The sequence below is a fragment of the Macrotis lagotis genome, chromosome 1, assembly GCF_037893015.1.
Source record: "Macrotis lagotis isolate mMagLag1 chromosome 1, bilby.v1.9.chrom.fasta, whole genome shotgun sequence".
NCBI classification, from domain to species: domain Eukaryota; kingdom Metazoa; phylum Chordata; class Mammalia; order Peramelemorphia; family Peramelidae; genus Macrotis; species Macrotis lagotis.
In genome coordinates this window covers 680,396,355-680,418,757 of record NC_133658.1, presented here as the reverse complement: position 1 = coordinate 680,418,757, position 22,403 = coordinate 680,396,355, and the positions used below count along the sequence as shown (strand labels likewise).

Genomic DNA, 22,403 nt, shown 5'->3' with positions numbered 1-22,403 from the left:
AAAGGACCACTGTCAAGCCCTTTTATTTTACATCTGAGAAAACTGTGAAGAAAAATGGAGAAGAAAGAGAGATTGGGAAGGAGAAAAGATTAGGAAGAGTTTCCTTATGGATAAAAGAGGAAATAGGAAGAGAAAAAAAGGCCTTGGGGGGAGGGGAATTAAAGGATGGAGGAGAGAATGAGCAGTACAAAGATTTTATGGTAGTTTGTTAGCAAAGGCAACTGGGAATTAAGGGTGGAACATGTGGGGAGGGCCTTCTCTTGTCCATCATATTCATCAACTCCCTTGAATAGGAAGGCACTGTGCCAAGGTATATGCCAGGCAGGTGAAAAGAAATCACATTCAGAACTACAGCAAGAGAATTACCAAATATTTCAGGCCTCATATTTCATTTGGCAGCTCTTTATCATAATCGTGCATTTTCCTTCACTGTTCTCTTACTTATTCCAGGGTAACACATTATCATAGTATTTTTTTTCTGAATGGAAAAAAATCCTTTATAAAGCAGGTGATAAAAATGGGGCTACATAGAATAATAATCTTACCTATATTAAGTTATTCAAATTTTCATTATTTTGATACAGTGCTATATTAATAGTTCAGTACAAATATTTAATTTATCAAGTCTTTAATGATATTGAAGCTTTCTTTTAACACCCATTTTTGTATATAGAGCAGTATTGATTTCTCCAAATAACCTAATGGTCTACTTGAATTACTGGCAAGCTCTGCTGATCTTGTCTTGTTCTATTTACTGGCCCTTCTTTAATCAATCTTTAAGATACTTACCAGTACACTGAGATGGTTACCAATCTTCTTTTAAAAGGATTTATGCTATTCAATGCCTAGGTTTATTATGTCAAAAACAAATTTGACTGGGGAAGTTTTGTGGAGGTGGTTCAATATTCTGCATTTAAAAAGAGATTACTTAGAACACAATGTATATAAATATCCAAACAGAAAGCTGGCATGAAAATCAGAACTGTAGCTACTGCTATAATGATAGAGTAATTGGGGAAATACCCAGACTAATCTAGGTAAGATCAATAATATTGTACAAAGAATAAATTTCAATGATAATAAGGCAAACATCCTATCAGTGAAATCAAATCCAAGACTTGCCAGAATCACATTGAATTTTGCTTTAAGAACAGAGAAAAAGGGGTTTGGAATATAAATAAACATGCTTCAGGTCTTCATTAATATTAAAATAACAACCACTATCTTAATTATTACCTTTTAGCTATCTTTGTAATGCATAGGCAGATCACAAATTTACTACCAATTTTTATATTTTTAAATTAAAAACCTTCTTGGAAAAAAAAAGAAAAAAGGAAGGGAGGGGAAAGGAGAGAGGGAGAAAGAAAAAAATTTAAGGGGAATGAGAGGAGAAAAGGGGAATTTAAAGAGGGAAGGAGGCAAGAAAGAAAGGAAAAAAGGAAGGAAAGAAGGAAGAAAGGAGCAAGAGAGGGAAGGGAAGATGAAGAAATGAAGGGAAGAGAAAGGAAGGAAAGGAAAGGGAAGGAGGAGAGGAAAAAAGGGCAACAAAGGTGAGGGAAGAGGTGTGGGGGGGAGCATAAAGAAAATGATAGGACAGGACCTGGCTTGATGATGATGATGATGATGATAAATGATGATATGGATATTGAGTGATGGAAATGGGACTGATGGTGGTGGTGAAGGCTAAATCCAGTATACAAAGTCATGGGATCATATATCTAGAACATGTAGGGACTTCAGAGATCAACTAGCCTAATCAGGCTGAAAATTCAAACCACATATGATATTATTCAAATCTTTGTATCATTATTTATCGTTTGATCTGAGTATTTAGAAATCTGGAAACATGAAAATCACATATATAATTATTTTTTTAGTAATGAAACAAGCAAATGACACCTTTGTAAACAAGTCTGATAGCAGTTTTTATTCTTTGAATTAGGATATAAAAAATAGAAGGAATTTCTAAAATCGGGAATACCATTCATGTTGTTCTCCTCTGGATGTGTTTCAACTTGGTGATTTCCAAAACCACAGAATTTCAGAGGTAGAAGGGCCATTGGGGACCTTCTAGTTAAATCTATAAATGAATAAGAATCCTTTTTCTATCATATTTAATGGGTGGTTATCCAACCTATGCTTGAGGACATCAGGTGAGGCTTGGAGGGATTCTTCTTTTGAACAGCAATAGTGTTTAAGAAGTTCTAATGTCAAACCTAAAATTGCCACATTGCAACTACCATTCCTATGATTCTAGGCCCATATTTAACAGTCAAGTAGAACAAGTCCAACCCCTCTGCCTTGTGACAGACTTTCAAACACAAAAAGAAAGTTATTGTTTCCCCATTTTCAGACAAAAAATCCTCAGTTCTTTTTTGGATGGATCTTTCTTATAGTCTGAACTTCAAAACTATACACTGGGTGCTCTGCCCGGGACACAGTTTTGCCTAAATGAGTAACTGAATTTAGAAAAGAATAATTATTAGCAAGCCTGGTGTCAGGTCATGATTTATGTATGAAGGAGGGTCCTGCAGTCACAGAAATTTGGGTTTTAATCCCATTTTTCTCACATGAAGCATATCATGTGACCTTTAGTAAATCTTTTTCTTTCTCACTCTCAATTTCCCTATATGCAAATGAAGTGTTTGGAGCAAATAATAGCTAAAGCATACTTTCAATTCCAAAAATTAATTGATTCTGTTTTTTTTAAAGCGATGATTCCCCAAAAAACTTAAAACTTCAGGTATAGATCTCATGTTTGAAATAAGGCTGCCATTAAAACATTTCAAAATTATTTGCATTATAGTACAGTCATGAAATAACCTATATTTGTATGAAATGTGGCTAAAGCTACATTTAACATTGACGAGTGCTCTAAAATGAGTTTTACCCATGATATTATTTTACACAATGCATAAGCCAAATGGTTACTAGGGATTTTGTTTTCTCTGAATAGATGTTATTTGGGAAAGAGACATATGGTTGCATGCATTTAAATTCTTCATTAAAAAATGTTTACAAGTGGGGGAAAAGAAATTGACTCCAAAATGGCAAACATTATAGAAGGGTATGAAATCTAGCACCAAAGAGTTTTGCATCATTATTTAACTACTTAAAATAAACATTGCCCCTAAATGAGTTGTTTGTAGGAGTTAACAGGCAACTTACTTCCCTTGGCAAACCTTTAGGTTGAAAGCATTTCTCAAACATGTAAAAGCTTACTTTGCAATAAGAAAAAAAGATTGGATTTAATCATATTATTAAACAAAGATAAAAAGGAAACATATTTTGCTATTTCAATAAGTAAAATAAAAATGTATTTCAGTTGATAAATTTCTTTTTGCTTTTTAGTCTTAATTGACCCAATTCATGCATTTTAGTCCAGAAATGATTTTTAAATTTCTGATCAATTCCCCTGAGATAGTAACATTTGGCTACTGAAGCTAGATTTTTTTTTGTTTTTCTTTATGTCATATAGAAAGGAAACTAAACAATTTGATGATTATTATACAGGTCATGCAGAAATTCAAAATTAGAAAAAAAAAGAAAAACAAAATATCTAAAAGACTGGAAAAATAGCCTGAAATTAACTGATTCACTTTAATGTAAAAATAAATACTGACAAGAATAAGCACTGTATTATTGCTATGGCATACTGTTTTACTTGAATACTGCATGTTGCAATATTTATACTTCTGTAGTGCCCAACAGAGATACATACCTGATCAACTAAGACTTATTGTCTAACTGGTAGACACTGCTATGTAAAGTAAGCTTAGTATGCTGAGTCAAAAAATTGCCCTCTGACTTCTCTCATTAGAATTGAGAGAAAAAGAGAGGAAAGCAAAAATGAATAAATGAAGAAAATTGGGAAAGGATAAGGGATTATGGTGTATTTCAGCAAGACTATCTTGGGAGACTAACAGATAATATCTAATATACTCTAATAATCATTAATCTCAGAAAAAAACTCAGATAGTATGGGGCAGGATACTCTGAGTCAGGTAATGTAATGTCAATTAAATCATTTTAGGAACACATGGCAAAAAAGGATTTAGTTATAGGAAAGAACTGTGGGAATCATTAGGCATAGCCATAAAGAAAGGGACTTGTTCTAGTAACCAATAAGAGAAAGAGAGAATAGAGATGACAGTTAATAGAGAGACAAAAACCTCTCTCTCATCCAACCACCAATCATCTATCCATTTATCTATCTATCTATCTATCTATCTATCTATCTATCTATCTATCTGTCTATCTATCTATATCTATCTGGTAATATAGTCTAATAGCTAGTGGATAGTATAATATAATTGGAAGGATATCCTTACATATGAGAACATGAAGGCTCTAGAAAGACAGGAGAAAAGCTATATTCCAAGAAGACTACTTTGAGGAGTCAGAAGATGGAGGATGAAGGTATGTGAATCAGGTGAAAATGGGAAGGAGAAAAATTTCTGAACCACTGAAAATATATAGGAGGTGTAAGGCTATTCTCAAAAAGCAGTGGCAGGGAACATTCAACCCCACCTGTGAAATCACTTGGTCTGATGATATAAGGCAACTTGCAGGCAGGACTGAAATTCAATAAATCTAGGAGCTTTTTAGGGGTGAATTAATTAAATATTAGACCATATATAGCAGGCTAATTTTTAAAGTGATAATTGTTTATGGCCTGTGTATGATGTTATAAATACCCAATTGGCTCTTGGGGAAAAAAGTGATTCCCCACCCCTGTCATACGGGGTGAATTTAGACTTTTTCCCGAAGAAGATACTATTTTTTTACATTGCGCAATGTGTTAAATTCATAGGTGTCAAAAAAAAGAAAGAAAAATAAGTTAAATTTTAACAGTAAGCAATATCCCATTTAAGGAAGTATTCTATCTATTAGTCATAAATGAATATTTATACAGAGATAACATGATTACAATGATGTTCAGTTGAGTATTTGACAGACAATGCAATCAATCAATGCTTTAGTGTTGTGGAAAGTGTTCTATACTGAGAGCTATGAGTTCAAATATTGATTCTACTTTTCTTGCTTTAATCAGTGGGATGTTAGACAATTCACTTAATGTTTCTGGACCTCAGTTTTCTTATCTACAAAATGAGAGAATTGGACTGATGATCTTGAAAGTCCTTTCTAGCTCTAAATCTATGTTCCTTTGATTTCCAAAGGAAGTTATTGTGAATGCTCTGTTTCTATATCCATGTTAGCTAATGCCAGACTTTTGAAATTCTTATTCTGAATCTTATTTTAGTTCTTGAGGCTATATATTTAAGTGGATCATATTCTTTCAAGAAAAATCATAGAAAATTGAGTGTCTATCATCTAAATGAAGCTCAATTTACTTCCTGATATCATAGAAAAATATATATTATCTTTCACATGGATTTATTTCTCTCATGACTCTATTAGTACATAAGCTATCATTTTCCAGACCCTTTCTTGACTCAAAATTGATCCAGAGATGCCCTGCAGGAGTCAGAGTCAAGATGGAAGAGTAAAAGGAACTCACCCAAACCCCTCCAAATACTTTTAAAATAATGACCATAAACAAATAACAGAGTGGTAGAACACACAAAAAGATGAAGTGAAATAATTTTCCTGTTCAAGACAACTTGGAATTTCAGCAAGAAAGGTCTGTTGCATCCGGGTGAGAGAGGAGCTCAACTCAATGCAGTCCTCACCAGCACAGACTATCTCCAGCCATCCAGGAACAGATATGGGATACCTGGGTCAATGGCAGTGGTGGTGATTTGCAGAACTCTAAGTTCAGACATTGCCATGGACAGCTTAGAAGATCAGCAGGAAAATTTTGTCTCACCAGATTGAGAGTGCAGCACAGTCTAGCACAGGCTGTAACTGTCCAGACCTGGCCCCAGAGACAGTCCTTTGGAGCACTGAAACAGAGATGACTGCAGCTGCTTCTGGAGCTCTCAGTACACAGATGGTAAAGGGGTCAGAAAGACATTGCGAGAGTCTCTTTATTATCACTGAGACAATATTCTATTGTTTTGCCCATACTCAGTCTTGGGTCCCAGGCTCAGAAAGAGCAAAAGCAATAGCAAAAAAGAGCTGGCAGAGACTCTTCTCTCAGTTCCAAGAAAGAAAGAGGAACACAGATTAGGAGAGTAGTAGAAACCTCTCCTTAGTTCATAATAACTTGCAAGAGCTGAAAAATTGCAGATCCCTAAAAATATATTTGAAAATACCTACAAAAGAATTCCAAAAGCTTAGAACAGTGCATCCTCCATGTAGGAAGCAGAACCCAACCATAACAGAGAGTTAAAATCATGTCAGAGACTGGGGAAATAAGCAAACAACAGAAGAAAAAAATCTAACTATAGAAAGTAACTCTGATGATAAGGAAGATCAACACACACACACACACACACACACACACACACACAACACACACACACACACACACACAGCTAATAAGTTCAAAGGTTCTACATCAAAAGCCTCCAAGAAAACTATGAATTGCTCTCAGGCCATGGAAGAGCTCTAAAAGGATTTTGAAAATAAAGTTAGGGAGGTAGAGGAAACATTGGAAAGAGAAATAAGAAGGTATGAGAAAATCATGAAAAATAAGTCAGGAGATTGGTGGAGACCAAAAAAAAATAACTGAAGAAAATAACATCTTAAAAACTTGACTGGACCAAATGGAAAAGGAGGTACAAAAAGGTGAATGAGGAGAAGAATGCCTTAAAAAGCCTAATTGGGCAAATAGAAAAGGAGGTATGAATGCTCAATGAAAATGATAATTACTTAAAATATAGAAGTGATCAAAGGGAATTTAATGACTGAGAAATCAAGAAAAAATAAAATAAATCCAAAAAACTAAAAAACTGGAAGATAACGTGAAATATCTTATTGGAAAAGCAAGTAATTTGGAAAATAGGCACAGAAGAGATAATTCAAAGACTGCTGGACTGTCTGAAAGCCCTAATATAAAAAAGCACCTAGACATCATCCTTCAAGAAATTATCAAGTGAAACAGAAAAGAAAACTCCAAAAAACATAAGAGGAAATAGAAATTGAAAGAATCCACTGATCACCTGCTGAAAGAAATCACAAAATGAAAACTCCTAGAAATATTATGGTCAAATTTCAGAGTTAATGGGTCAAAGAGAAACTATAACAAAAAAAATCAATTATTATGGTCAGAGTCAGAATAACACAAGATTTTATACCTTCAATGCTAAAGAATCATTGGGCTTGGAATGTGATAATCTGGAAAGTAAAAGGCTTTGAATTACAACCAAGAAGCAGCTACACAGCAAAACTGAGCATTCTTTCAAAGCAAAAGATGTATGAATGAAATAGGAAATTTTCAAACTTTCCTGATGAAAAGACCAGAGCTTAACAGAAAATTTAATCTTCAAATATGAGACTCAAAAGAAGCATAAACAGGCAAATAGGAAAGGAAATATAAGGGACTTAAGGATGTTGAACTGTTTATGTTCCTGAATGGGAAGATGATGCCGATAATTTAACAAAATTTCTCATTTATTAGGACAATTAGAGGGAGCACAGGTGGGAGTTGATATGAAGAGATAATCTATTTAAAAAGATTACACTAAGGGATAAGAGATAAATGTAATGGGAGAAATGGAAAGGGAAAGGTAGAATGGGGTAAATTATTTCATATAAAAGAGGGAAGTGGAGTGGAAGGGGGGTAGGTGCTGGTGAGTGAGTGAGCCTTACTCTCATTAAAATTAGCTTAGAGAACAAATAAAATACATAAATTTATCTTACACTATTAGATTATGTAAGGAGAAGAGACATAAAGGATGTGAGAGTGACAAAGGCAATGTGTGATATAGAGTGCTGGACTGATCACAGACTCATCCTCTAAAGCTAAATATTGATATTCAACAATGCAGTAGCAGCCTCAAGGCAAAATGAATAATAGAAGAATTAAAGTCAAGAGATTAGAATGTCTCTCTGAGCAGGAACAGTTTGTTGCTAACTTGGAGGGGAAAACTGAGTCAACACACAGTTGACAACAGTGGAGCAGAAAAGGATTGGGCAGCTTTCAGAAATCTGGTGTATAGCACTCCATTTGCTCATCTGGGCCAGAATCCTGGCAAACATCAAGAGTGATTTGATGAAAAATGATGGGAAATACAGAAGCTGATAAATGAAAAATGAGAACTCCACAAGTTTTACCAGCAGGATAATTAATCCATTTCTAAGAAGGCAGTATTTAATTCCATCAAAAGTAAAGTACAAGTGCAGCTTAGCGATATGCAGGATTCTTGACTCAGTAAGAATTTTATGCAGATAGCAACAAACCAAAATATTTTTATGATACCCTGAAGGCTATTTATGGATCAAATGGGTCAAATTTATGGTGCATCTTAAATATTCAATACTGATGGATCCACATTGATTAACAATAGGGACAGAGATAGACTGAATACTTCCATAGTATTCTTAACAGACCATCATCAATAAATGCAGAAGCCATTGACCATTTACCTCAAGTTGAAGTCAGTCCATAGCTGAAGTTCCAACTGAAGAAGAGATTTTTAATACCATTGGGCTCCTTTCAAGTAGCAAAGCATCTGGTGATGATTGTATTCCAGATGAGATCTACAAGGTGGGGAGTCCATTGTTCATCCAAAAACTTCATATAACATGAAGAGGTTATCCTCCAAGAATTCAAGGATGTCTTCATTGTCCATCTCTGCAAAGGTAAAGGGAATAGATTGTCCTGTGACAATCACAGAGATATTTCTCCTTTGGTCATTGCTAGTAAGATTTTTCTTTTCTTTTCTTTTTTTTTGTGCAAAGCAATGGGGTGAGGTGACTTACCCAATGGCACACAGCTAGGTATTAATTAAGTGTCCAAGGCCAGATTTGAACTCATGTCCTCCTGACTCTAGGGCCAATGATCTATCCACTGAACCACCTAGCTTCCCCACTAGTAATATTCTTGCCTGAGTTCTTCACAATAGACTTAACCTTCACCTGGAAGATGGTCACCTCCTTGAGAGCCAGTGTGATTTCAGAAAGAGTATAGGAACAGTTGATATGGTATTTGAAGCCCAACAACTCCAGGAAATATGCCAGCAATAGAAGAGAGGTTTGTAAACATTTGTAGATATGACCAAGGCCTTTGATACCATCACTCACGAGGGTTTATGAAGAATTATGGGGGGGGCAGAGCCCAAATAGTGACAGGAGAAAAGCCGATCTTAGGTGCTCTCTCTATATAATATTTCAAAAATCATAAAATTATGACTCTAACTAAATTTGTGAGAGACAGAACCCACCAAAAGATCCAGTGAGGCAGTTCTCCAGACCAAGGTAACCTGGAAAATAGTGGAAAGGCTCTACTTCACAGGGTTAGAGGGGTGGCCTGCCAGAGTGAAGGAACCTCAGCCTCCCAGAAGCAGCCCCAGGATGCCTAGGAGCCACCATGGCAGTGGGGGCAGTTTCCTGACTTACACCCCAAGGGGCACCAGGCACAACTTGGAAGATCAGTTGGGGGGACCTTTGCCAGACCAAGCACATGAAGCCCAGCCCTCAGGGCACTCAGCTAGTAGTGGTGGCTCCAGGAGCCCAGATCCAGGAAGAAGAAGCTGGCAGAGAAAATAAGCAGGAGCTCCCAGGCAACTGAGCCTTACGTGATCAGTCTACCAAAGGTAGGGGAGTAGGGAAAGACTTCCAAGTTCTGTCCTCTGTACCTGAAAAAGGTCTCTGGGGCTCTGACCACATTCAGATCCTGATCAAAGACTAGGCCCCCCTATAGAACAGCAGGGCCCCCCCACCTCAGCGCAATGGCAGAGGGGTATGCTTGTGGCCATTCACAGACCAGGAGGGAAGACAGAGCTTGACACACTGAGATGCTTGTGGGGGGTGTCCGAATAATACTCAAAAGCTCAAGAAGCACCCCAAAACCAGGCACAGCCTGGGGAAATGAGTAAACAGAGAAAAAAGAGGAATACCATTGAGAAATAAATTGTTTATGATCCCAAGAAGGATCAAAATACTCAATCTGAAAATGAGGAAGTACAGGTTTCTGCATCTAAAGGATCCAAGATGGGCTGAAACTATGACAGAGCTCAAAAAAGATTTTGAAAATCAAGTAAGGGAGATAGAAGAAAAATTGGGGAAAGCAATGAGAGAGATGCAGGAAAAACATGAACAAGAGGTCAGCAGCTTAGCCAGGGAGATCCAAAAAAATGCTGAAGAAAATAACATGTTAAAAAGCAGTATAAGTCAAATGGATAAGACAGTGTAAAAAGTTATTGAGGAGAAGAATGTTTTAAAAAGCAGAATTGGCCAGATGGAAAAAGAGATAAGCTCTCTGAGGAAAACAAATTCTTCAGATGTAGAATGGAACTGAGGGAAGCTGCTGAATTTATGAGAAATCAAGACATAATATTTCAAAACCAAAAGAATGAAAAGTTAGAAGAAAATGTGAACATCTTATTGAAAAAACAACTGATCTGGAGAACAGATTCAGGAAAGATAATTTTAAAATTATTGGGATACCTGAAAGTCAGGATCAGGAAAAGAGCCTTGACCTCATTTTTAAAGAATTCCTACAGGAAACTTGCCCAGATATCCTAGAAGCAGAGGGCAAAATAGAAATTGAGAGAATCCACTGATCTCCCCCGGAAAAAGAGACCCCCAAAAAACAACCCCCAGGAATATTATAGCCAAGTCCCAGAACTCCTAAGTCAAAGACAAAATATTAAAAGTAGCCAGAAGGACAAAATTCAAATATTGTGGAGCTGCAGTCAGGATCACACAGAACTTAGCAACAACTACATTAAAGGCTCATAGGGCTTGGAATATAATATTTCTGAAGGCAAAAGAGCTCAGAGAATCAACTACCCAGCAAAACTGAATGTCTTTTTCAGGGAAAAAGATGGATTTTCAATGAACCAGGGGAATTTCAAATGTTCCTGTTGAAATGACCAGAGCTGAACAGAAAGTTTGCTCTTCAAATACAGGATTCAGGTGAAGCATAGAGAGTGGAGGAGAAGGGTAAAATATGAAACTTAACGATGATGAACTACATACATTCCTGCATAGAAAAATGATACTGGACGTGGCTAGGTGGCGCAGTGTAATCCACTGGCCTTGGAGTCAGGAGTACCTGAGTTCAAATCTGGCCTCAGACACTTAATAATTACCTAGCTGTGTGGCCTTGGGCAAGCCACTTAACCCCATTGCCTTGCAAAAACTAAAAAAAAAATGATATTGATAATACTCATGAGAAACCTCTCATTTAATAGAGCAGGTAGAAGTATCTTTTATAGACGAAGCACAGGAGAGAGTTGAATTTGAAGTTATAATATATTGTAAAAATGGAGTCAATGGCTAAAAGAGAAATGTAATGGGAGTAAGAGAAAGAAGAGGTATAATAGGCTAAGATATTTCATAGAATAAGTTTTGTTATTGCAATTAGCTATTGCAATGATATAGAAGGGGGAAGGTGAGGGGGGGATATGGGAACCTTCACTCTCATCAAAGGCGGCTCAGAGAGGAAGTAGTATTATATACTCAATGGGGTATAGGCATCTAGAGTAAGAAGGAGAGAAGGGGAACAGTGGGAAGGGGGGGAGATGTGAGTGATGGAGGAGAGGGTGGATTGTGGGGGAGAATGGTCAAATATAACACATTTTCATTTTTACTTCTTGCAAGGGGCTGGGATTGGATAGCCTGTCCAGGACCACAGGGCTGGGTAGTTGCTGGGCCTAAGGGGTGGTATGTGGGCTTGGGGTCTCCTGACCCCAGGGCCAGGTGATCTGTCTGCTGTGTCACTCAGCTACCCTAGAGCACATTTAAGAAGATGGACACAGTTAAAGGAGAGAGAAAATATAGTATATGGTAGTGGGGAAGTATGAATGGAAGGAGTTGTGATCTGCAATGGTAATGGTGGAAAAATATGGAAGTAGCTTTTGTGATGGACTTATCCTAAAGAATGTGACTGGGGTGGCTAGGTAGCACAGTGGATGGAGCACTCCTGGAGTCAGGAGTACCTTAATTCAAATCTGGCCTCAGACACTTAATAATTATCTAACTGTGTGACCTTGGGCAAGCCACTTAACCCCATTGCCTTGCAAAGACAAAACAAAACAAACAAACAAACAAACAAAATGTGATCCATCTGTGACACAGCTAGTGGTATTGGAACACAGAATGAAGCACATTTTTATTATTATTAAAATTATTATTTTTTGGGGGGGTTGCAGGGCAAATAGGGCTGGATAGCTTGCATGGGGCCACACAGCTGGGTGATTGTTGGGTGTCTGAGGCTGGATTTAGACCCAGGTGCTACTGGCTCCAGGGCCAGTGCTCCTCCACTATGCCACCTGGTTGCCCCATTGCTATTATTATTTTTTTAATTTTAATTTTAATGTTTTTCTTTCTTTTATTGCTCACAAGGGTCTATATTTTGGGGGGAGGGGTATTATGTTTACTCTTGAACAAGAATATTTTAGTAATGTATAAAAAAAATCATTTGTACAAAATTAAAAATAAATAAATAAACAACAACAAAAAGGAAAAAATCCTTCTTTTCACCACAAGGAATATACTGAATTTTGCAGGGCATTTGATTCTTGGTTGTAATTCAAGGTCCTTTGCCCTCCAGAATATCATTTTCCAGGGCTTCTAATCCTTTAATGTTGAATGTGATAATTCTAATTTTGATTGTGGTTACCTGATATTTAAATTGCTTATATTTGACTGCTTGCACTATTCTTTAGTTTAGTTAAGAATTTTTAATTCTTTCTTTCTTTCTGGATGTGATCTGTTTTGTCTTCTTGTTCTAGGATATTAGGGTATCTAGGATATTAGTTTCCCATGGTATTTTCCTGAAGGATATTTTCCAGGTTCTTTTTTTTTTTTGGACTGAGGCTTTCAAGTAGATAAATTATCTCTCTTGGATCTATTTTCCAGGTCATTTGTTTTTCCTAAAAGATAATTTACATTTTCTTCTATTTTTCAGACATTTGGCTTTGTTTGATGGAATCTTGGTATCTATAGAGTCATTAGTTTCCATTTCTCCAATTCTAATTTTTAAGAGTTTTATTTTCTTCAATTAACTTTTGTGTTATCCAAAGTTGGTTAATTTTACTTTAAAATCAATTGGTTTTCTTTTTCATTTGGTTAATTTTACTTTTGATGGATTGTATTCCTTTTCCAGTTGGTTTATTTTACTTTTAAAGAAATATTTTTCTTTTTCCATTTAGCCAATTTTATTTTTAAAGGTATTGTTTTCTTCACTCATTTTTTTTCATAATTCTTCTACATGACTCTCATTTCTTTTCTCCATTTTTCTTTTTCCTCTCTTCTTTGGTTTTTAAAATCCTTTTAGGTTCTTCCAAGAAATCTTTTTGCATTTGAAACCAATTCATAAACCCCTTCAAGGCTTCTCATACAGGCTTTTTTGTTTGCTTTCCTTTTCTCATTTGGCATTTTTATTGTCTTTATCAGAATAGTGGCTATCTATGGTTAGACCACTTTTTATTGTTTTGCTCATTTTGATCACTGAGCTCTGCTCGTAGGGCACAGGGTGTATAGTCTTAAACCTTTTCTACTGGGGCCAGGAATCTGGTTTCTTGCTTACCTTTTCCCTATGGCATTGTCTATTGTTTCAGGTGCTCACAGTTTGTTTACTGCATTAGGATTGCTCAACACAATCCTGCCTGTTTCATTGCTTTCCTAGGCTGCAACTTTGTCTTCCAAGCTAGTTTAGGGACCTGTGGTATTGATCCCCTGAACTTCTGGCTTGCTGAGCTTCGACTTGACCTATGCTGATGCTAAGAGCCTCCTGTTGGCTTCCCAGCTCTCCCACCTATGCTGGGCTTTTACCCACATAAGATTGACCTTTTCTGAAGTTCCTCTACAGTATCTTGAATTGAGAACTTATTTCACTGTTTTTTTTGGTGGATTTTGATACTTTAGAGCCTGTTTAGAGGCTTCATTAAAAGTTTTTTCAGGAAGAGTTCTGGGAGCTTGCTAGCCTTGAGCCACCATATTGGCCAGGAAGTCTCCTGTCAAGAAAGCTAAGGCAGACAATGGCTAAGTGATTTACCCAGGGTTACCCAGATTGGGATTCTCTAGGACTGGATTTGAACTCATGTCTTCCTGATTCCAGGCTCATATCTGTCTCCATAGGACAACCAAGCTGTCTAAGGAAGGATCTTCAGAGGTAGAAATGAATGAGGTTGGAATGTTTACCATCTATTTTTATAAGAAGGTGGTGTGGTAAATTGATATAGTGAAAAGACCTCCAGTTTGAGATACAGTGACATAGAATATAGCATTTTAGTCAAGACATCCATTCTACACCATGTTTTTTGAACAATCATACACACACACATATATATATACACACAACAGCTCATACTGACTTGGGAGAGCAGTTGTTTAATATTCAGTGTAAACATTTTATACCTTGGAAATCAATGAATGCTACAAATCAGGGTTTAATTTCTTATTTTCTTGATTGACTAGTTTTAAGATAGTGGTGGACAAAATATTAACAATGTAGATACTTTAAAATGCCCTAGGAGATTCGGAGAATCAGTTATTAAGCATTTACTAGCATACCCATGTAAACACTGTTAGACCATCTCTTATTTTAATTCAAATTTACTGTCAAGTTACATAATATTATTTTTATTTTCATTGATTAACTCTCTATTCTATTCACTTTATTTACTTTTCCATGTCTTTCTTCCCTCTTCAAGCCCCTCCAAAAGCACATCCATATCTTCATTCTCAGCAGATACTATTATTTGTTATTTTAATGAATGAATTGAAGCCATAATTTCTGAATTTCCTCATTTCTCCTAGTCCACTCCTTTTTACTTTTACTTTCCTTCATTTACCTTGTTCTTATCTCTGAAGAATATCTCTGCCTTTGTTTTTGTCAAGACTTATCCCTCAGTTCCATGATTCCCATATATATTGATGCCTCATTAAAGCATGGAGATAACCCTTGATTCTCAAAGATTCTGTAAGTGGGTCACAACTCTGGAAGTTTTTTCATACTGGAAACATTTTGAGTATAAGCAAAAATATGCTATATCTATATTCCAAAGATCCACAAAACATAATTTTGTGAGGTATTTGTTCCTCTCATATTGCAGTACTCAAGACAAGGATATAAGATAGAGATAAATAAATGGTTAAATATAGATATGTTCATCAGCAGTAGACTAGTTACTTGGTGAAGAATTTTTTAGACATGGAAACCTAAGAAAGAAAAAAATATATCAAATGGCCTCTAGTACTGTGGGGTTCCTTTTCCTGCTGTGATAGTGGCAGAGGGATGGCGAAAGAAACAGAAAGTCTTAAGAATCATAGTGCCTAGACCATCTATAAACATTAAGCTGTTGCTAGTCTAAATGTGAGATCCTTTATCCAGTGACTAGTGGGTGGGAATACAACAAGAAGAAATCATTTCAGCTATGATAATTTTGCTATAAATGAAACCAGAAGTAAAAAGGAAGTTGTAATTAAATGGAAAGATGGTTCAAAACTTCTCCCAGGAGAAGAAAAATGTTAGGGGTGGAGTTAGTCTTATCATACATGTAAAAGAACAAGAAACATAATTTTGTGAGGTATTATTCCTCTCATATTGCAGTACTCAAGATAAGCATTTCCAAAAACAAAACAACACAATATGTTGATAATTGGAGCTTATGTGCCAAAATCTGTCACAGACAGATGAAACACAGAAGTTTTAAAAATTCTTTTTAAGGTCCTTTAAATTAAATCCCTATTTGTATTAAATTTCAGTAACTTAATATAGATGTGGGCATAAGGAGGATAGCAAAAATATGATGTTGGAAAGCACGATAAAGGAGTAAGAAACAATAGACACCAAAAGTTTTTAACTTTATAAAGAAGTTACCTTGAAGTGCCTAAACAATGCAATCATGAAATGACATCAGAAAAAAATGACATTTATCATGCTTTGAAAGGAAGTAAGTGATTTTCATCCTTCGAATTATGTAGGAACATATTAAGATGAAAATCCATTCTGATCTATTAGGATTCACACTAATTGATGAGAAGGAAATGATTAGAAAGAATTTTAAGAAGTGATCACTGCATTTTAGTGTTTGTGACAGAGGAGAGGGAAGATAGGAATAGCCAGGCATATACTTTTGATTTTGATAAATAGAAATGACAAATTATTTTAGGAGGAATGGAAACCCTCAACAATAAAATTTCTGAAGACCCAAGTAGAGATGAGGAGGAAAAGAGAACAATCTGAAAGAACTAATATAAAAAATACACAGGGAGTTCTTCTAGTCTTTTCTGATGTAAACTATAAGTCAGTGAGATTTGTTTCAATTTCTGACAAAATTCTAATTACATAATAGATGGAATGATGAAAATAAATAAAAAGATAAAAACAAGATTACAAAGAGGTGCCCTCAAAAATGAAACATGGCAGACTAATCTGATTTATTCTTTTAAAAACAGTTAATATTCCAAAATACACATCATTGAACCCTACCTTGAAGTTTAAATAAACAAAAGTAACAAAATTATATGAGCATTGGTGTGACATTTTATGCCTATTATCTCTTTTATTTTTCAAGGCAAAGGGGTTAAGTGGCTTACTCAAGGCCACACAGCTAGGTAATTATTAAGGGTCTGAGACCAGACTTGAACTCAGGTACTCTTGACTGCAGGGCTGGTACTCTATCCACTGTACCACCTAGCCGCCCCTCTATGCCTATTATCAACCACTTCTTGACCTTTAAGAAATTAGACTGTTTCACCAGTTTCTTAGGACCAAGGTTGGTTATTACAAGTTGTCTGAGTTCATCTGCCTTTTAGTGTTGTTTGTATTTAGTTCTCCTGAAAAATGACAGATGGAGAGATGATATAGATTAATTAGACAGATAATAGATAGAAGGATATAAGATAGAGATAAATAAATACCTAGTAGATAGATTATTTTTCAGCATAGAAATGTTTATTACACTGTTAAAATAATTCAAGTTGGCAAAATATATACAATATCACAGATCATAATAATATTGACGAACTTGCTATGTTCAGCTGACTTTTACCTAATTCAGTTCTACTTGGACCCTGACCAGGAAGTAGAGCAGATCAGAAGTAGCAGAAAGGAGAGGATGGGAATGGGAAATGAGAAAAAAGAAAGAAAAAAACAAGATTACAAAAAGGTGCCCTCAAAAATGAAACAGAATTGTGCAAAGCCACCATCTCACTCTCTCCTAGAATCATGAAAGGTCTGGCGGTGGGACAAAGGTTAAGATTGGTGATGACCCAGGATACAATGGATGATCTTGGAATTTTTGATGTCTGACTAAGCTCTAAGTGCTCCCCAGTAGCTGCTTCTGCTATCTTCATGTTCATTAGAACAAATTATGCTCATCTGCCCATTCCATCAGGGAAAGTCTTCACATGCTTAGTTAGACATCTCCCTAACTCCCTGACAGATCTGAGGCCTGTCATTTACCCTTAATCTGGTTAAACCTGTCTGAGAAAGCTTTACTGGTATATGATGCACTCATTATTCATGATGTGCTGTGAGTGTTTTGTATATATTTTAATTTTTCCATGTAAAATATGTCTTTCAAAACAAATTTTTCCAATAACCTATCCAACTGTTTTCCTTTATCTTTTTTGTATTTAAAGCAGTAATTCTCCTCAATTATCTTACTATCTATATTTTTGAAATTCTTTGTTTTTCTTTATGAACATAGATATTATAGCATTTGTTATATGTATATTCAAGAATTATATAATTTCACTAAGTACAGCTTAATCTAGGTTTTTAAAAATCTCTTCATAATGTGTATTTTTATCATTGTCATAACTGAAACATGATTATAATTTCTGATTGTTTGGATAACTTGAAATACCATAAATTTTGCTTCAGATGATTATTTATATCCTAGGTTTTTCTTTCATTTTTTCCCTTTATATATGTCTACTTGTGTGGGAGATAGTGTTGAGCTTATTCATTCCACTATCCTCTTTCATTTTGTTAAGAGTTTAATCCACTCACATTTAAAGTTAAAATGATTAGATTGATCTTTTCCTCTGCTTAATTACCTTTTTTAATTGAACCCCATTATACAAAAAAAATCTTTTTGAATCAATTCTTGGTCTCTCTGATTATGATTGCTTACATTAATCTGATTTATCTTATTCCCAAAAATCTTCCTTGCTTCCCATTGACCTGCTTTATTCTCTGTTCTTTGAGTTTATTTCCATTATTATTCTTTTATTTTCCCCATCTAAAAAACCTCCCTGCATTTACCATCTGTTCTCTTAACTTGATTAACATTCATTTTTACTGTGATGTCTAACTCAAATAGAAAGAAGATCCAGGAATTCATAAGTAAATTTCCTTGGGAAAAACATATTGACTGATTTAAAAATAATTTCAAATCTAATGTTATCTGTGTTTTATTATAATTTTATTTATTTTGCTAAATACTTCCAAATTTCATTTTAATCTAATGTGGCCCACAGCATGTTTTTCACCTTTGCATTTAACACCTTTCTCCTAAGAGGTGCTGATGTTTTTAGTTTCTTCTTTATTCCTTTCTCTTCTAAAGTCAAATATCCTTTTAGAAAGATCTCAATGCCCTTACAATGTTGTTGCTGTTTTCAAGTCTTTATTATTTCTCTGCCTCTCAATTAAACTTATAATTATAGAAGAGAATAAACCTCATTCTTTCTGTTATCCATTTAATATACTAATAGTTTCAGAAAACACACAATCTTCTTTTCTCTCTTATTCCCTGCATCCTTCTCCTACAGTTACTATACTTAGTTACCTTCTCCTCCATCTCCTTCCTCTTCCTCTTCTTCCTTTCTTCTTCTTCTTCTTCTTCTTCTTCTTTCTTCTTTCTTCTTCATTAGACATTGAAGACACCAAGGTTATCCACTGCATCTTGAGTCATAATCAATTCTTTCAACTCTGTCTTGCCACTGGACTGTGATAACTGAAAAAAGAGAGTGAGGTTGATGACTTTGTGCAACTATGTCTCATTTAAATCCAATTTATGCAGAAATCAAAAGATATCATCCAGGCAATTTTATAATTTTTACCTATTTTGAAGTCCTGTGGCAACAGGCAAATAATGAAACAACAGGTTCAGATACACTGGGAGCTCTAGTCACAATCCAGGTCATAAGGTCATGTTCTCATTGGAAGCAGCAGTGGGGTTCAGCAGTCCCCTGAGCAACCTTTTAAAGATCATACTGCTAACCTCCTGGTGTGAGAAAGAGGTTAGTAAAAGTGCCCTAAAATTGTCTACCTACCCAATCCTGGCCTGATTATGGCAGGCAAGGATCTCACCATCACTGAAACAAAAAAACCCATAAAAACTTCTTCAAAGGGGCGGCTAGGTGGTGCAGAGGATAAAGCACCGGCCCTGGAGTCAGAAGTAGCTGGGTTCAAATCCGGTCTCAGACACTCAATAATTAGCTAGCTGTGTGGCCTTGGGCAAAAACCTAAAAACAAACAAACAAAAAAAAACTTCTTCAAAGATGATTCCATTCACCATTGGTACACGAAACATGTGCACAGTCATAGAAAACACAAAATCCAGTATACCTGAAAGATGATAAGCTCTTGTGGCAAAAGAACTCAACAGGTATCACATCCAAATATCTTCCCTGAATGAAGAAAGGCTGGCAAATGATGACCTGATTACTGAAGTCAGACAGGATACTTGTATTTTCTGGGCTGGTTGCAGTGAAGGGAAATGCTGTGAAGCTGTTGTAGGTTTCACAATCAAAATGAATTTAGTCAACAAGCTTGTATGTCTATCACAAAGATTGAATTACAGACAGGTTCATGATTGTGAATTTCAGGAAAAATACCACACCACCATCATCAAGTGTCTATGCTCTCACCATGGTGAACTCTGAAGAGGTCAAAGAAAAATTTTATAAAGACCTGGAGATCGTTACCAACAATGTACCAAAAGAGGCCAAGTTTATAATTCTGGTTGACTTTAATGCTAGAGTAGGCTCAGACTAAAAGATATACCAGAGAATCCTTGTAGGAATGGAGTTGAAAACAGCAACAGCAATGATCACTTACTAAATTACTTATGTACCTCATGAGCTTCTCATAACTAACACTGTCTTCCATTTGCCTAAATGTAATAAAACTTCCTGGATGCATCCTCGAAACAAACATTGACATCTAATAGTCTGTGTGATTTTAAAGAGAAGAGATAGACAGGATGTGAGAGTGGTGAAGGAAATGTGTGGTGCAGAGAGCTGGACTGATCATAGACATCTTCTCAAAGCTAAATATTAACATTCAACCAAAGCAGTGAACCCAAGGCAAAATGACTACCAGAAGAATTAGCGTCAAGAGAAAAGAGTACTTCTCCGAGCACAAACTATTTAGTATTAATCTGGAGGAAAAATTGAGCCTACACAGAGTTGGCAGGCAGAAAAGGAGTGGACAGCTTTCAGAGATTTGGTGTGTAGCACTGCATTGCTCATTTGGGTCAGAATATTCGTAAACATCAATACTGGTTTGGTGATGAAGATGTTTTGCTCTTTGTTCTCAAAGAAGACCATAACATCAGTGATATGATGCCATGACAAGCAAGTACATTGGATTTTAGTGAGGGGGTGCTATACTAAGTCACCAACCTTACTTTCTTCTTTTTAGTCTTCTGGGTCCAGTGCCCAAATATGGATCAGAATGACTTAGAATTGGTCTTGGATGATGATGTTGGCCCTAGTTTGAGGAAAATGATGGTGAAATACAGAAGCTGCTAATTGAAAAATGAGAACTCCACTGGGTTTACTAACAGGATAGTTCATCCATTTTTAAGGTTGCATTTAATTCCATCAAAAGTCTTCCCAACTCCAGGCCTGGTGCTCTATCTACTGCACCATCTAACTAGCCCTTAAGGTAATGGGGTTAAGTGACTTGCCCAAGGTCACACAGCTAGGCAGTTATTAAGTGTCTGAGGCCAGATTTGAACTCAGGTCCTCCCGACTCCAGGGCCCATGCTCTATCTACTGCATCAAGTACATGTGAAGCTTAGAGATATGCAGCATTTTTAGCTCAATAAAAAGGCAGATGAAATCCATTTTTAGGATAGTAACAAGTGCTTTTAGGATCAGTGTTGATGGAACCACATTGATTAGTGATAGGAACATGATCCTAGAAAAATGGGCAGAAAACTTCCATAGTGTTCTTAACATCATCATCAATCAATGCAGAAGCCATTGACTATTTACCATCCCTACCTAGCAAAAGCTAAAACTGAACAAGACCTTTTGAATGACATTAGATCCCTTTCATGAAGTAAAACACCTGAAGCTCATTCTAGTCAGCTGAGATATACAAGGGGAAGGGTCCATTGCTTCAACAAAAGCTGACTGAAATTTTCCGGGTTGTATAGCATGAGGTTATCCCCCCAAAATTTAAGGATGCCCCCATTGCTCATCTCTATAAAGATAAAGGAAATAGATTGCCCTGGACAATCACAGGGGTGTTTCTCTCTTAGTCACTGATGACAAGATTCTTAGCAGAATCCTCCTTAAATAGGCTGACCCTTCACCTTGAAGGTGGTCACATACCTAGGAGTTAGTGTGACTTCAGAAAGGGCCAAGGAACAATTGATGTGGTGTTTGCTGCCCAGCAACACCAGGAGAAATGACAGAAGAAGAATAGAAGTCTGTATACAATATTTGTAGAGCTGACCAGGGCCTTTGATACTATCAATCATGGAAAATTATGTCAAAATTTGTTAGCCTAGAGAAGTTAATCAGTATTGTACATTCATTTCATGATTTGTCTAGGTTCTTGATAATGAACGATGCTTTCACAAATTCCTATTCATCAATGTAGTGAAGGCAATGTGCTTGCTCCCATGCTTTTTAACATGATATTTTCAGGCAAGTTATCAAATGCCTTCACTGAGGGTGAATATTTTATCAAGTTCAGCTACCACACTAATGGTAAATTCTTCAACTTGAAAAAGTTACAAGCCAAAAACCAAAGTGGAGGCAGTGTTTGGTGCATGATTTTTTGTTTCCAAATGATTGTACGCTCATTGCACTCTCTGGAGCTTTAAAAAAAAGTATGGATCCTTCTCTGCTGCTTGTGCTAATTTTAACCCAACAATTAACACTAAGAAAGCATAGGTGCTGCATCAGCCAGCACCACACCATCCTTGTGTTGACCATTGATTATAGCAAATGGAGAAATTCTAAACACTGTGAATAAATTCACTTACCTTGTCAGTATGCTTTTTAGGGAAGTACACATTGATAATGAGGTTTGAAAAAGGTATTGATAAAGGTATTGTCAGAGTTAGCTCAGTATTTGAGAGGCTCTGAAAGTGTGGGAGAGAAGAGATATTAAACTGACTATTAAACTGAAGGTC

The 22,403-nt window shown here is 36.1% G+C and overlaps 1 long non-coding RNA gene across 1 annotated transcript in view; it reads right to left on the bottom strand.

The window, feature by feature from the left end:
- LOC141523038 (uncharacterized) overlaps positions 1-21,774 on the bottom strand; it is a 53,715-nt gene extending 31,941 nt beyond the window's left edge. The window contains exons 1-3 of the long non-coding RNA XR_012478315.1: positions 19,598-21,774; positions 18,816-19,494; positions 8,494-8,701 (exon numbers count right to left, since the gene is read on the bottom strand). This is a non-coding gene — a long non-coding RNA (uncharacterized LOC141523038). The remainder of the gene's footprint in view (positions 1-8,493; positions 8,702-18,815; positions 19,495-19,597) is intronic.
- Positions 21,775-22,403: the final 629 nt, after the last annotated feature.